Source organism: Manis pentadactyla, chromosome 7 (assembly GCF_030020395.1).
Source record: "Manis pentadactyla isolate mManPen7 chromosome 7, mManPen7.hap1, whole genome shotgun sequence".
Lineage (NCBI taxonomy): Eukaryota > Metazoa > Chordata > Mammalia > Pholidota > Manidae > Manis > Manis pentadactyla.
In genome coordinates this window covers 7,713,666-7,729,772 of record NC_080025.1, presented here as the reverse complement: position 1 = coordinate 7,729,772, position 16,107 = coordinate 7,713,666, and the positions used below count along the sequence as shown (strand labels likewise).

Sequence of the window (16,107 nt, the reverse complement as noted above, 5' to 3'; positions counted from 1 at the left end):
ACAATCACCACCACTAAAAAAAACACATATTTTCCCTTTATTTCCCTGGACAAAGCCTTATTGTGTTAGGTTGGAAGGGGGCCTAATTTATTCATTATGTTAGTGATCGCCCAGCAAGTCAGCCTCTGCTATGTGTCCAAATTTGTGCTGGGCTCTAAAAACCCTGATAAACACAACTCGCCTGCACTTCCTGGGAGCTCCCAGGCTGAGGTGGGGGTAACCCAGTCACCAGACAGACGTGCCTGAGAGGTGATTACAGGGTGAAACAGGACTGTTGAGGCAGATAACTGATCGCAGATGGGGAGGGAAGGAGAGAAGGCTTCTTAGAGGAGGTGACACTTGGTTAAGCCTTGAAATCTCAGTGGTGAGCAGCCCGGGGGCAGAGGAAACAGCAGGTGCTCAGAGCACTGGACACAGTGACCCTTTGCAAACGGGGGAAGGTGTGATGGGGACTGGTGGGCGGGGGCGTCACATCGAGGGGTTTAGAACTTATTTGCTGAACGCACTGGTTCTGCGTGGCGGGGCTGTGCATCCTGCAAAGATGATTCCAAGGAGGCAGGAGAATGGACTAAGCGGGTGGAGGAAGGAAAGTAGGAAACATTGTGGGCTGGACTTTCTCATTTCCACAACCAGCTTCTATTGCCTAGACTTTTCAACTGTAAAGATCACCTGCTTTCAGTGGCCACGAGAACGCGCCTCTTTGATCTCCAACTACAGGGAGTCTGTCCAGTCAATGGCCCCCGAGGCTGAGCTCAGAAATCCATCCTAGAAAGAGCTCCCGGGCCACACCTCCAGCTGGAGCCGACGAGGGAGCACTTACTCGCTGCTGGAGAGCTCGGCCCGCTCCCCGCAGCCTCCCTGAGCCTCCCCCGGGACCACAGCGCACCTCCGCTCCCCTGCGTCTGGCTGGGGCAGACGGTCCTGAAGTCCGAACGCCTTCTCCAGCTCCCTCCCACCTTCTCGCACAGGCACGGCGCCCGGCAAAGTCCTTGCACATGGTACGTCCACATCTGCTGCTCAGGAGTCCTGGATGGATACACCGGCGCAGTGTGATTTACCAAATAAACATGCCTCGTATAAATACACAGTCACGAATTACTTGAGATCAAGTCTCACCAATTCTCTCTTTTACTGCAGTGCCTGGCAAAGAAGACAGTCCAACAGTTTTGAAAGAACAAATGAATGCGGAGTCGATCTTGCAACAGCGTTTTCCCTTCTAGTTCAAGTGGATGTATCTACCATGCTAACGTTTCACCAGTGCGACACGAACCTTGAGGAGTGAGATGGTACTTTTTAATTGCCAAGAAATTTGACAGGAGAAGCCCTTTTGCCCAGTGTGATAGCGACCAGGGCTGTGGTTGACTTTAAAAGCTTAAAAAGGAGAAATCATAAAAATGCTTCACAACTTAACATTTTATCATAACTCCAAACACATTGACATACGTTTTTTTTTGTGTTTCACAGAGTCAAGAGCTTTTCTCTGAATGGGGTTCACTGAATGGTCTTCTCCATAAAACACACCCATAATACAGGATTTATGATTTGTCACTGGGATGCCTTTAAAGCTGAATTAGAAATGCAATCTGGGTGTAAACTGTGTCCCAATTTTAATGGCTCTCCTTGCGTATCTGACAGCTGTTTGGCCTCTACCTCATGTGCAGAGGTTGTGTATGTACCTGGGTGTACAGCTAGATTTGCTTCATTTCCCTCGCCTCGTTTCCAGCTGGGAGAAAATCAGTAACAGGCACCCTCCCCGCTATTTGCTGACTCTCCAGAGCAGGCGGATAGGTACCTGCTGTTCAGGAGAAGCAGCTGAGCCGCACCGGATCCGAGAGTTTGTTTCTTTCTTATGAGCCCAACCTCTCCACAGCACAGCTGTGCTATGACGGCCCAAGCACAGCTGTGAAATCCTGGAATGGGACAGTACAACGTGTGTTACAGCGTCACCACTAGGTAGCACATTCCAATCAGTCATGCCACTGACGTTTTGCTTTCCATCTGCCTGGCCCTTCTGTCTATTTAGGGAGGCAAAGAATCCACAAACCCAACACTATCACTCTTCCAAATTTGCTTCAGTAGAAGCAATTCTTTCCATATGTGCCATCAGTGTATCTGGCACGAACAGGTTTGAGAAATTCGTTAACTGACGCTTCGTGAATATCCCACCCAATGTGTTGGAGTTGAAGAGGCCACTCTCACATGAAGCCCAGGACATGTAAGGAGTGAAATTAATGACATTATTCACCACCTATTTTCAAAAGAAATGGAGAATGTCATTGATTCAGTGAGTTCCTGAAGTGGAAGTTGATTAGGAGAACTTCTACTGGACTTAAATGGACAAATTATCCACCAGCATAATATTGCAAGATGTGAAATTCTGCCATCTGATGCCTTCATGCAGATGGTGCCATCCAGACCTGGGCACAGTTTATTTGTAGACTAGTCTTTCTGTTTGGATTTTTTTCAATCAGACACTGCTCTCAACATAGATTGTTCTTTGAGATCAGGTTTATTGGAACTCTTATTTAGTGCATCTGAAGAGGTTTTTACAGTTTCCGCACATTTCCATCAATGCTTAGGACCCCATCTCATGCCGTCCCTTCTAAGAGTCCTGAATCTTTTCTCCTCTCTACCCCCCAAATTTTCCAAATATATTTTACTTTAAGAACTTGAAAATGTTCCCTAAACCCTGCCATGCCTTTCGCTTGGCCCCTTCCAATCTCCCTTTTTCTCTTTGCTCATCAACAAACTTCCTACAGTCCACCTCTTCCCCCAGTGCTCCTGAGGTTTGCTCTTCTGAATGATCTTCTTGACAAGCAGATCTTTTCCTCATTCCTCAACCCCCCAGTCTTCCTTGAACGTGATTTGAAACATTATTGATTCCTTCCAGCTCCCCTTGAACATGATCTGAGTTGCTCAGCGTTTTCCTCCTGTCCTTCCGTCTCCTGCCTCCCTCACGCCTTCGTCCTGCCAAGAGTAGCCAAGTGTAGTGGACACGAACACAGGACGCTTCGGGCCGACTTGCAGGGGGTGCCGTCCACACCTGGGCACTGTTTATTTGTAAGACAAACTTTACCAGTCTTATGGCTTTAGGCGAAATAGTCATGGCCTTACATGGACAAGGAAGATAATATTAGTCCCTGCCCCAAGTTTGTTATGAGGATTGAATTAGTGTATTTAAAGAGCTTTACTCACTGTTTATTGCACAGTGAATGTTCAATTAAAATAGCTGGCTAAATAAAAGTGGACTTTTTTCTTATTTTTTTTCTTTTCTTTAGGCTAATTCTTTAAATGACTTAAAAAAAAAGTCCTGGCTTCAAAGACTTCTATATACATGTTTCATAGTTTTTTTTATTTAAGCCCAAATTATCTAATTTACAATCCTATCACATGTTTCTAATTGCTTCGAAACACACCCACTTCAATATTATCTCTATTTCTATTTTTGCCATAAACGCCTGCATTGATTTCCTTGTCCAACTTTCTTTGAGTAATGTAAGTATTTGAAGAATGACAATATTTCCATTCTTCAGTTGCTTTCCCAGTCTTCCCTCAATCTTGTTTTCACGTCCTAAACTCTTGCCCCTTTGATGCCTGTTAATTGACCTTTACGCCTCCATCCTCCAGCCACCAAATTCATTCACTTTAATTCAATCAATATTTATTGAACATCTATCGTTGGCCATGCATTGTTCAGGGCCCCTGGGAGGCATTTGCAAACAAGACAGACAGTGTTCCCACCTCGGGGATCTCCCCTCCTGAGCTGGGGCGCTCACTCTGATCATACATCACAGTCGCCTGAAGCTCTTCTGTATCCTACTTTTTATATCAATTTTTAGAATGTGTACAAGGGATTGTGATAAAGTACAGGGTGGAAACACCAGCAACCATGTCCCCTTGCGTAGCTCTCAGTCACCCGCCCAAGTCACTGCTTTGCTCACATTATGTATGTGGGATCACAGTGGCTGTTCCTTTGCAACTGGATCAATCCTAACTTGGCTTTGCAGAATTCTCTTCATTCTGCCCTCCTTATCCCATCTGCCCTCCTTATCCCATCTGCCCAATCTTTCCAAGCTCATGCGTGTATCTGTGCCATTCATTGCTCAAAGCAGAGCTCACACACCACATGCCCATCTTTCACATGTTAACTCACCAAGACTCGACCTTGTCAAGTTTCATTCCTGCCTTGAAATTATTGTACTTTGTCCCTTCTGTGCAAATGTAATACATTTTAGAGCAACACAGAAACATGAAGCGGGTCTTCTCTTGGCTGGGGATTTGGGCTGAGGTCCAAGGCTGGCTAATGATGTGGTCTGTGACCAGGTCCATCACCCACTCCAAGCTAAGATGGTAGAGGTCCTGAGTGAAGACTGGGGTGCAGGGCTTTCTCTGGAAGGTGGTGTAAAAACCCCTTCACACATGAAGGTAGGTCCAGATGTTCCTTCTGCCACCTCATGTCAAATGAGAGGGGATTCAAAAAGAGAATATAGCAGATAATTGGGAGAAAAAATACACTTTGACCCCAGGGGGGTCTTTGTGGATCTAGAGGAGCTTCTTCTTTCTTGCTATAAAGGGCCCAGGACAGAGCTCAGGGTGACAGTAATTGGAGATGTCACCCTGTTTCCACATGCCTGTGGGCCCTGGGAAAAGCCTGCCTGGACACTGGGCTGGCTGGAGTTCCTACGCTGGCACAAACTGGAAAGAGAGGGCTGGGTGGCCCACACTCTCGGCACTTGTCCAGCCAAAGTGGACGCCAAGGAGGGGAGTCAGACGTGGGTGGTCCCGAGAGGGACTTCTTTAAACAGAGCACCTGTCAGTGGGGGGAGACACCATGAGAAGGAAAGACGGAGGGACCCCCACTCACAGGGACTGAGGGAGGAGGCGGGGGCAGCCAGCTGGGATGGGCGAGGACGGGGCCGCCACCCTGCCTCCCCTGCCACCTCCTGCCCCGAGGGAGCCACGGGCGGGGGGAAGGAAGGAGGAGGAGAGAGAGGAAGGTCTACACAGTGACTACCTGCATGTCTTTCTAGTGATTATATCTATAAAGGTTCACATAGTGACTGTCTATGTATGTATGTATGTATCTAGTGATTATATCCATTAAGATCTATATAGTAACTGGCTATCTACAAAGGTCTATATAGTGACTATCTATCTATGTATCTATGAGTCTATGTATCTATCCATTTATCGACCTATCTAGTGACTATATCTATAAAGATCTATATAGTAACTGTCTGTCTGCCAATCTATCTCTGTCTGTCTGTCTGTCTATCTACCGACCTATCTATCTAGTGACTCCATCTATAAAGGTCAATACAGTGACTGTACCCACAAATGTTCCTGAGAGCCTCGGTTGGGTCACAGCTGGGGATGGGGAGAAATTTTAAACCTAGTGATAATTCAGCATTTGCTGAAGATCAGACAGGATGCTGTGTGTTTAGAACCTGAAGGTGGCCAGGAGAACCAAAGACTTGGCTCCAGGACCCGCCCAGGGAGGTGGAAGCACGGTTCACAGGGGGCTTGCCGGGGGACGGCTTCCTGCGTCGCCCCCTCCAAGACCAGCTCTTTCGGTGAAGTAGGCACAGATGTTCGCAGCTCCCCGGATGATCTGATCACCGCCAGGGAATGGAGGTCGGGAGCGGGAAGGGACACACACTCCTCGGCTTGCTGGGAATTCCGCCTACCCCGCAGCTCAGGAGAAGGCCGCTCCTTCATTCGGACTTGCAGAGAATTCGCCCCCAGAGCTCTCCCTGGGATGGGCACAGGTCCTCATTAGATCGACGCTATGGGAGACGCACCTGCCCCCGGGGAATGCGCTTCCCGGGAGGCACGTCCCCATAGCCAAAGGCACTTGCACCGCAACTTCCTCACCTGCCAGAGCTGCCTTCTCTGCACAGCACCCCAAACCAGAGCCCGGGTGGGATCATCGAGAACAGTAGCCGTGTGAGCACTTCCTGTGAACAGCTGACTCCTCACAGCTTTGGTGCTGTATTCCTTTAAAAAAAAATACATGGATTCCGGATTCCATGGAAAGATTTAATCCTTGACAGGAAGACAACAAAGGACAGCAAATCTACGCAGATCGGAAGAGGAATTATCCTGTGCTCTCAACCTTCTCCGTCCTCTTTGTCTCCCTTCCTTGATTTTTTTCCTTCAAAGCTCCTGCCGGCTGGTGGGGCGTTACTCCCAAATGCCCCTGAGAAAGCTTCTGGGGCTGCCTTTCCTTAGTTTCTGCTTTTAGGTTGTATAGCTCCCCACAGAGTTTTACACTTTACACATATTTCCTAATTTCCATTTTTATTTTTATAAATGATTCCCTAGGAGTTTATGCCCAACCCCACCTGTTCCCCTTTGCTTCTTTTTATTACGGTTTGCTTTTCTTTTCTTTTTTTTCCCCCAAAAGAACGACTCAGAATAAATTATTCGATTTATACTTCTTCAATTTTGAATAAAGTTGTCAAATGAACTCAAGCAGGCCTGTTGCAACGGATCAGCTTGAATCAGACCAAGTGGAGGCTGGAATTCAGCTAAGCATTCCCCTCAGCTGTAGGCCAAGCACACCTGTGAATTTCCGCCTGTCCTCTTGACCGCCGATAGGGACGACCTCATGTTCCTTTAGGGTGATGTCCACACCCGACCTCTGTGCAGATTCACACACTGTGAGAGGAGCTTTATAACAATCAGTGCCTCATCTCTCCTTCTCACACACACACACTGAAGAGCAACACTGTAATAAGGATCAAGCACTGTCCATCTAACCTAGACTGTGAAAAAAAAACAAGGCCTTCCGGGAGGAGAAAAGTGGTACGACTCCAGACCCAATGTTTTGGGAGTACTCAGGGTTTGCCATTTTGGAGATAAACTTGTGCACATAATAGACGGATGGCAAGAAGCTGTGAGGTATGAGGAAACCAGGTAAGCCAAGAGAGAAGCCACTGGAATTGTCTGTCTTTCAGATGAGGCAAGATAAATGGTGAGTACTTCTGAGTCACTGTTGATGGTATTATGCTCAAAGTTTGACTAAGAATTCAGTTAACATGACCAACAGAGCTTCACACACACCCCCCGAGTCTAGATGCACACTTGCTTATTTACAGTTGGACGGAAGAGCCTCCTTGGCTTGTTAACACCATTGTACCGGATGCCTAACAAGAGGTAAGACCTGCATTTCAGGATGCTCACACAAGTTCCTGAAGATAACCAGCCCAGCAGGTGATGTGGGGCACGAAGCACGGAGGCCGTGTCAGGCTCCACTAGAGAGAACGCTGTGGTGAGGCCGTCGTGGACTGAGTGCTTGGGTGCCCCCAGATTTCACACACTGAAATCCTATGCCCCTCCTCCCCCGCCCCACCACGAGATGGCATCAGGATGAGAGGCCTTCGGGGGCCCATAAGGATTAAACGAGGCCCTGCGGGTGGAGCCCTCATGAACGCAGTTAGTGCCCTTGCTGGGATCAGCAGAGCACTTCTGTCTCTCTGCTCTCGACGGCGGGAGGGCACAGTGAGAAGCTGGTCCCCTGCAGCCTGGGGGAGAGCTCGGACTAGAAGGGCGTCCAGCAGTGGTGGGTGCGGCCTGTCAGGGGCCCACAGCAGGGGTGTGTGCTGCCTGTGGGAGGCATGGGCGGTTCTTGATCTGGGCGACCCCTAGACCCTGGGACGCTGTCACCGCACGTGTTGTGCACTGTTCATTCCCTGGTGGTTCCCTCTCCTCCTCAACCCCTTCCTGTCAGCCGGGTTCTTCCCATCGATACTGAAACTACAATTTTGAAGGTTTTAAAAATTATCCCTCAGTGCTAAACATCCTTCTCATTACTGACAGAACTCATCTGCCTTCGTCAGAGCAAGTCTCTCAAAGGTTCAGCCCCCTAGGCTGCCTCCAGGCCCTGCCATCAGGCCATCACCCCGTGCATGCTGCCCCATTCCCCCACAGCCCTTCCCAGAGTCACCAATGGCCTTCAGGTCTCTAATTCCAGTGGAAACTCCTACTTTTAAGTTACCTGTCCTGTCAGAGCTCCTGTCTCTGGAAAGGTTTTTCTCTTGGCTTCATGAGTCTATAATCTTCATGTTCTCATTCTTGATTCTCTATTTTGGGGCTTTTGTTTTTTGTTCCTTTTCCTGAATTTAATCACCAGCAAAGAGTCTTTAGACTTGAGTTGGGACCCTTTTCTCTTACTCCACACACCCTTGAGGACATAATCTCAACTCCTGAGGCTTTAAATACCATCTGTATGCATGGAGTCCGTGTACAGATTTCCACCTCAGACCTCTCCTCTGAGCCACAGATAAGTACGTGCAAGCGACTTCTCGGTATCTCCACGTGCTGTCTCACAGGTACGGCTCAGATTTAATTGGGTGTAATCACCCCTCCCGCAAACACCTATCCCAAATCCATGCTAGTCCAGGGCCTTGCCTTTCAGTACATGGTACCTACATGAAACTATTTGCACAAACCAGAAATCGAGGACTCATCATTTACACTTCTCTCCTTCATTACCCGTACCCAGTCTGTTAAAAAAATAATCACTTGATTAATTTTCTGGAACATCTGTTTCCTATCTATCACCCCACCTGCACGGCCACAACCCTGTTCCAAGTCACTGGCAGCCCTCACCTGAAATATGGCAATGTCCTTTTAACATGTCTCTCTACTTTTTATCCTTGGCCCTCTTCCATCCATTCTCCATGCAGTAACTGGTCATCTTTTTAAAATAAAAATGCCTTACATTCCTTCCTCTGTAAAACCCTTCCTTTGCTTTTGAATCCAAAATCCGAAGTCCACTGAAGCCTGCATGACCCAGTTCCTATTTCCCTGGCCTCCTCTGGAGCCACTCTCCCTGTCTCTGAATCCAAGTCACACTATCTATTTGTTTGCTCTCTACCTCTGTCTCCTTCCCCCATCTCCCTCCCTCTCTCCTCTCCTGCTCTTTCTAATTTATTCAGGCACATGGATCTCTTTGCACACCCAGGAACTACGCAGAAGTTGGCTCCTTTGAGTGAACCGGGTCCCTTCTGTCCTTAGCCCCTGAAACTCCTCCACTAACTCCTACTTAACCTTCGGGTCTTTCTTAATACTTGTCTGGGCCGTCTGTCGATGCACAGCCACCCAGTGCCTCCACGGGGCCTCTCCAATAAAATACATGGTGGCCCAGGGTGCCCAAGAGGGCACTTTTAAGGTGGCACATGGTGGTCCCTTCTGGAACATTCCAAGTTATAGGGACTGAACAAGGATGTGGTACTTGGAAATGTGGTTCACTGAAACCATCAGTGTACCGGATTATGAAAATATACTCTAATATAAATGAACTGTTATTTGAGGAGTGGGGATCACTTAGCCTGACAATACAGGAAAAGAAAAGGAACAAACGTAAAACTGATTTATTGACTTATTATAGCTTTGATATAGGACAGGAAAAATAAGGACATCCAATGATAATAGCATGTGTTTTGGTCTTGGAGACTAAATATTTTATTTCAAGTCAAGAACTGGAGTCATTTTATTGTTTTGTTTACCTACTTTTCTACAAAATCTATCAAGTAGAGAAAGTAGCATTGGACACATAATTAGCAAAGGTTTTTATTTACAGAGCAAAGTTCATTTAGCTATTTTCAGCTACCATTTAACCAGAGATAAAACATGTTTCATTAAAGATAGTCTCTTTAGCATTTTCAGCTATTCAACTATATCTATTCAACTATTTCAAGTATATCTATGGAAATTGTTTTTGCAGGACTGAAGAAGGATGGTCAGTGTCTACCTCTGGCAAATACAGAGTAGAGTAGAAATAGTGTTGGCACTATTATCATTATTATTATGCCAGTTAATCACCATTTGATACAACCAGAGTAACAACAAAATCTGTTCTTGCTCCAGGAGCAAACAGTGTGGGCTGTGAGCTATGGCCCAGACACACTGAGAGGCCCTGTTCTTTTTCACAGCCGAGCCAGCCACGGGCCTCTCCTCTGCATACCTCATGCACCTGTCGATTCCACTATAATGCCTGACTGTCATCCAACTTCATACAATTAAATAAACCCATCCAAGGACCATGGAGAAGGAGAACACAGAAGGATAAAGCCTACTGAGTTTCGTGTTTGTCTGTTGCTTGCTTTTACAGCTAGCTTAATGCTTTATATTTTAAATCCTTGAAGATATTGCCGTGGACACTTAGGACCATTCATCACATCTTTGATGGAACTCATGAGTTACTGGTGAAATGCCTGGAGACTGAAAATGCTACTTGTGACTAACTTCAGGTCTCTTTATTGGTTTCCCAAAGCTAGTTTGGCTTCCTGAAGCATTATAGAGTGTGTCAGAGTTTCTGGACAATGCAGTGATATTAGGAAACTGTCATTATGATTTCACAAGTGGAAAACGTTTCACGGCAGTCAATGAACAGTTTCTAGGTTAGTAAAATTATCTTCGTAAAGAAAACACTGCATTAGAAAGAAAGGTCATTGTTAGTGGTCTGAACAAAATGTTTGGTCAAAAGTGGTAAAACAGTAGGCAAAAAAGGAATGAATTAGTTTTCATTTACATAAACTTAAATGCTGTGCTGTTGACATTATACATATATTTTATACATATACATTATAAATATTTTTCTCTTAATTGGAGAGAAAATACCCATCAAAGAAAGAGTCCAATATCTTTTTCTTTATTAATTGACACTCATTAAATTCTTCCTGTCTAAAAGAAGTTCTAACTCTTTCATGAAAAAAAAATGGACAGGAGAAAAACTGGCAATAGGAAATTCCCTTTAAGTTTGACATCTGGTTTTAGGGACGCCTCTAAATTAATCAAACATTTGTATCTGCAAAATTGAACGGGAAATTGCTTGTTAATGCCTAGTTAATGCCCCTTTTCTTTCCTAACAGCTAAGGAAAACCTCATTTCAGAGCAGAATTAACTAGAAAATGACAATTCTTAGAATTTATGGTTCCTTTCCTAGTTCCTATCCATACCCATCTGAGCTCTTTCTGATCAAATTGAATAAAAGCAACACTCAACTTTAAAGTCAATTCAGCCTCATTTCCAGCCATGTACTTAGGCCAGTGTGTACATTGTAAAGGGAAAAAAGGGCCATTTTCTTGTTTTCTTCTCCATTTCCTTAATTATGCAAATCAGGGTTTACTTGATTCTCTCAGGACATAAGCCTTCTTTTTCAATGTGTCAGCCAAAGATATTATATACTAAAATGTCATTTAACTCTTACAGAAAATAAATATTTACAAATCACTTGGTTCTTTATTGCATTTTTTTGAGGTTTTATATTTTATTGAACTATATTATGAAATAAAATCTCACCTAGTAGTCTGGAAAAAACGTTCCTGGAATGTTTGGACACTAAAGTGCATTTAGTTCATGAGAGATAAGGCCAATCAATATGCATAAAGGCCTATATTAGATCCAGAGTTAAGAAAATAAAATGTAAACTGAAACAAGATAACCCACACCTGTCTATCTTCATGTTCATAAAACATTATTTAATTATTCATGGTGAATAAAAAACAAGTCCATTTCTTCCAGTGTACTAACTCTGCTGCTAGCCATAAGATACTTATTTTTCTCTTTTTACCTCACTCCTATAAATCATTGCTCTGCCTTACAGCAATCAATAAATCACACCCCAGACATTAGGGCCCAAGGACCATTCTAAAATAACCAACAGGGTTCTGTCCCTCTATAAAGTTTGCTTTGTGATATATTAAGTGTATAGGAGCTGGTGGTGGGATATAACAAATGTGTTTTAGAAAGTTTCCTGTGAACATTCCCTCATGAATCTATTCCTGGACTTTGTCATACCAGGAAATTATGAGGTTTGCCAAAAGTAAAAGTTTTTATTTTATCCTATAAATGCAAGTCCAGAAGAGTCTGTAAACTCCTAAGAGAAAAGGAATTATGTTTACATACATCTGCATATTACACTCAATGTGGCAGTGTGGGAAAGTGAAAAGAAGATAAGGTTTTGGAATTAGAACACTACAGACTGGAATCTAATTGGAACCACTGTGCAAGTCACTTTGCTTCTTTGAGCGTAAGTTTCATTTGTAAAATGAGGATAATAATATAAATTTCATGCAAAAGGGGTCTACGCCCTCCAATATGGCTATCTGGATAGCTTGTGAAAATAATTTCCCATATATCATCTAATTATTTTCTACCAAGGGTTTACATCTTTCCTTAAATGTCACTTCTTTGGAAAAATTTCAGTAACTTTCCCCTGCTCATTCTAGAAGAAGTTCATTTTTTGTACTTTAATGGGACTGTAATTCTTTTATTTAGAGCAGGGATCAGCAGACTATAATTCAGGAGCCAAATTCAGACTGTCACCGGGTGGTGTAGACCAAGTTTTATTGGAACACGGTCACACTCAGTCATTCAGTATCATGTCTGTGGTTCCTGCTGCTCGCAACTGCAGAGTTCAGTAGATACACTGGAGACTCGATGGCCAGAAAAGACTAGCGTATTTACAGTTGACTCTTGAACAACGTGGGTTCGAACTGTATGGGTCCACTTATATGCAGATTATTTTTTAATTAATATATTGGAAAATTTGGGGGAGGTTGGTGACAGTTTGAAGAAAAAAACATGTTCTTTTCTCTAGTTTGCTTTATTCTAAGAACACAGTATATATTATGCAAAATATATGTTAATCGACTGTATATGTTATCAGCAATGCTTCTGGTCAACAGTAGGTTGTTAGGGGTTGTTTTGGGGGAGTGAACAGTTGCATGTGGGTTGTTGACTGCATGGAGGGTCAGTGCCCCTAAGCCCTGTACTGTTCAAGAGTCAGGAAAATTTTGCTGACCTCTACTTTAAGGAATTTATTTACCAATGATGCACTACTAGTGACACTATTACAAGATGATTCGAAATTTCCCCTGTTAAGATATAAACTATAAATTCCTTTGTAAGATGGGTCATTTTTCTTATTGATTTTCACTGGTTCCTTATCACCAATCAAGCATAATGTCAAGAATATAGTCACCATTCAATAAATATTGAATGAATGGAACGAAAACATGAATCAATGAATGCATGAACCAACAGATAAATTCATTTGATTTTAAAATTACCCTTATTATACAGTAGTGAACACACCATAAATAAAAGTGGACAATGTATTCATATGTAATCTGTATATTAAGATAAACTGGTTTTATCTGTAGCAATTTTAAGTGTTATAAATTACATAATTTTACACCCAACATTGTCTAACATATGCACAATGGTTTGAAAGATGACTTGGTTATGAATGAGCAATTCATGAAGCTCATATATTATGGACTTTATAAAACATGCATAAATTAAATAACCATTTGTCCCATATTAAAATACTTCAGTGACATATGAATAATATGTAGGCAAAGGCTAGAGAACTAATTATGATGGAATTACTTACTTTTTATTCAATTACTTTTTGCGTCACCTCTGCCGCATTTCTGCTTTGTTGTATATTATTGCTCCCCCCGCCCATATCTCTACTTTGCATAAACAATATATCAGAAAGCATTTTACAATGAATGCCCAGCAGTTCCTGGCCTTGAAGAGCTTATTCGCTTAATTGTGCATCCCTTGTGGATTTTTCATAATACTTTACAGATCTAATTTAAATACTTTTACAAATTCATCAAATACATTCTCTGAGGCACATTTACTCAGCTTACTTTTGAAACTTCTAATGAATTCTCTCGATATGTAATTTTATACTCAGCATCATGATTTGAATTAAATATTATTGAACAAGGTGTTCATTATTGGATGTGAATTATAATTAGAAAGATAGACAACCTTAACTATGATAATAGTTTTAGTCAATTTCCTATGGGACTGCCAGTTTTCAATCCAGTAGGAAGACCAATACCCTCTGCTAAAAGCCTGTTATAAGGGTTACAAGTAAATTAAGCAGTGTCAGTTCTAGCTGTTTAAAAGCTAGGATTAGCAGACACAGTTTAACTCTTAAGAGGCAAATGGTCTTTTACAGTGCTACAAATCAGCAGTGCAGGAAAACTGACCTGCTTTAAATGCAGTTTAGCATCCTGATATTGAGAGATGACCTAGAATTTCCAAGAACCACATGAGAAGGTGGTAAGCGACTGCTGCACCCATCTAGTTCACATATGCATCAATAAGAGCAGCAAAGGTGGACTGTAAGGAAAATCTGAGGATGGTCATGCTTTCTACTAAAATATGTCCAGGTCTTTATTTTATCTAGTAATAACTTGAATAGATGAAACACCTCTCTTTGTAGCGGTTGTGGTAGAATTATGACTTTTTCTATTCAAATGTTTTAAATATAGTCATTACACTTAATATGAAAAATGCAGTTCTAATGAAGGGTGCAATCTATTACAATCAGATATCATTGATTTATTTCTCTTCCATGGGCATTTTGACAAAATGTGACTTGAATCTCCAAGAGCAGAATGGTTTCAGATTATTGAGGCTACATTGTGAGGGGAGGTTGGAATTACCTCTCTAAATATCTATTTGTTCCTTACAAAAGACCTAGGATGATGTTTTGCACATAATAGGTGTTCACTAAATGTCATTTCCTTCCACCCTTTGTGAATAACATTCATTGGCCATGGTTAGCAGCCATATTCATCCTCCCTTGGTTTGATAACTCTGTATCTTCATTTATAATTTAATCATTTTGGTGATAGATAAATGGACCTTACATTGGACAACACCTCAAAGTAATGCTCCCCAGAGATGCAATTCAGGAATAAGAAAGAACTCCAATCAATACGTTACTTAATCCTTTTAAATTGGTATTTTTCACATGGTGTGTTGGGGACATTCAGGGATTTGCCACACTGGAGTGGACCATGTTTATGACAGAGCTTGTCAAAATGGTTTTAAAAAGTGAAACTGGGTTAGCTTATTTATTTCCCATTGCTTACTTCTTGTAATGTCTCAACCCATAGTCATTCCTATTGTCCTTTTACCAGAAGCCCCCTTTCTAAGGGACACCTGTGCAAGTCCATCCTGGTATTACGTCTGATTCTTTCACACTATCATCCCAACTATCTCCATGGTCTTCTCTCTCTTATGATCTCAATTCTATACCTGAACTCAGTTGAAGGCAAAATTACTCTTTACACATCAACAATACAGACATAATCCTTCCTTGCCTTATTTCAGCTGTGTTTGTATGTATTTCCCAGCATGTGTGTGTGTGTTTGAATGCATGCTAATACATGTGTGAAGAGACGCTATGAGTCTTGTTATGATGAAGAGGAATCAGGTCTAGGTGAAACACATCCTTTCCCAACAAGCTGAATAAGTCACAAACAGTAAAATTCTATGGCAGTGATGATTAATTCATGCATCACTGATAACTGTATTATTTTATTGCTGTTTCTCACACAGGAAAATGTTTTCACCATTTCTAACATAGGTTGATTAGCACAGAAAAAAATTTTAAAAAACAACGTTTTTTTTTAGCACAGATATTAGACATGATACATCTACTTATTTTCATGTGTTTCTTTTGGCTGAAGAAAGGGAAGGAGTCCACATCTGTGACCTGGACCCTCTTTATCATCCTCATAACCTGGGTCTCATACTGACTGTTGACTTTAATGATTTCTCAGGGAAGGCAAATTTAAGAGGCTCCCTTTCCTCACTGTTTTCTTTTCAAAACTCTTTAAAGACAGAAAAGAAATTCTGAAAAATTCTAGCAAAAATTCTGTTGCCTGAGCTACCAGGAAAAAATAAAATAAAATAAGATAAAACCCCTGCTTTTTTCTTCACAGCAGGGTCCCCAGCTAAGTGGCAGATATTCCTAAAACAATGTTTCAGAATTTATCGTAATATGGCACACTGACTACGTGGCCAAGGCTGGCTCACTCATAATACAGAAATGTTGGGTAAGATATGATAAACATTTATTTTACATGCATAGGGAACCTCAAAGAAAGAAGGAAAAACCTCAAATCTATGTCCTGGAAATGAAGCCAGAGCGATAAGGACATGAAATGATGACGCAGAGATTATAAAGGGCATAGACTAAGACACAGGCCTGATGGTTAGGGGCTAGATGTTCACGTCCAGCAGGTGTAAAACCGGTCTCTCAGCACTAGACAAGGAGCTGGAAGA

General features: G+C 42.7%; 1 protein-coding gene across 8 annotated transcripts in view; it reads right to left on the bottom strand.

Annotated features, from left to right (window-relative positions):
• Positions 1–16,107, bottom strand: part of TENM3 (teneurin transmembrane protein 3) — a 1,816,466-nt gene that overhangs the window by 1,369,009 nt on the left and 431,350 nt on the right. The gene's annotated exons all lie outside the window — the stretch shown is intronic.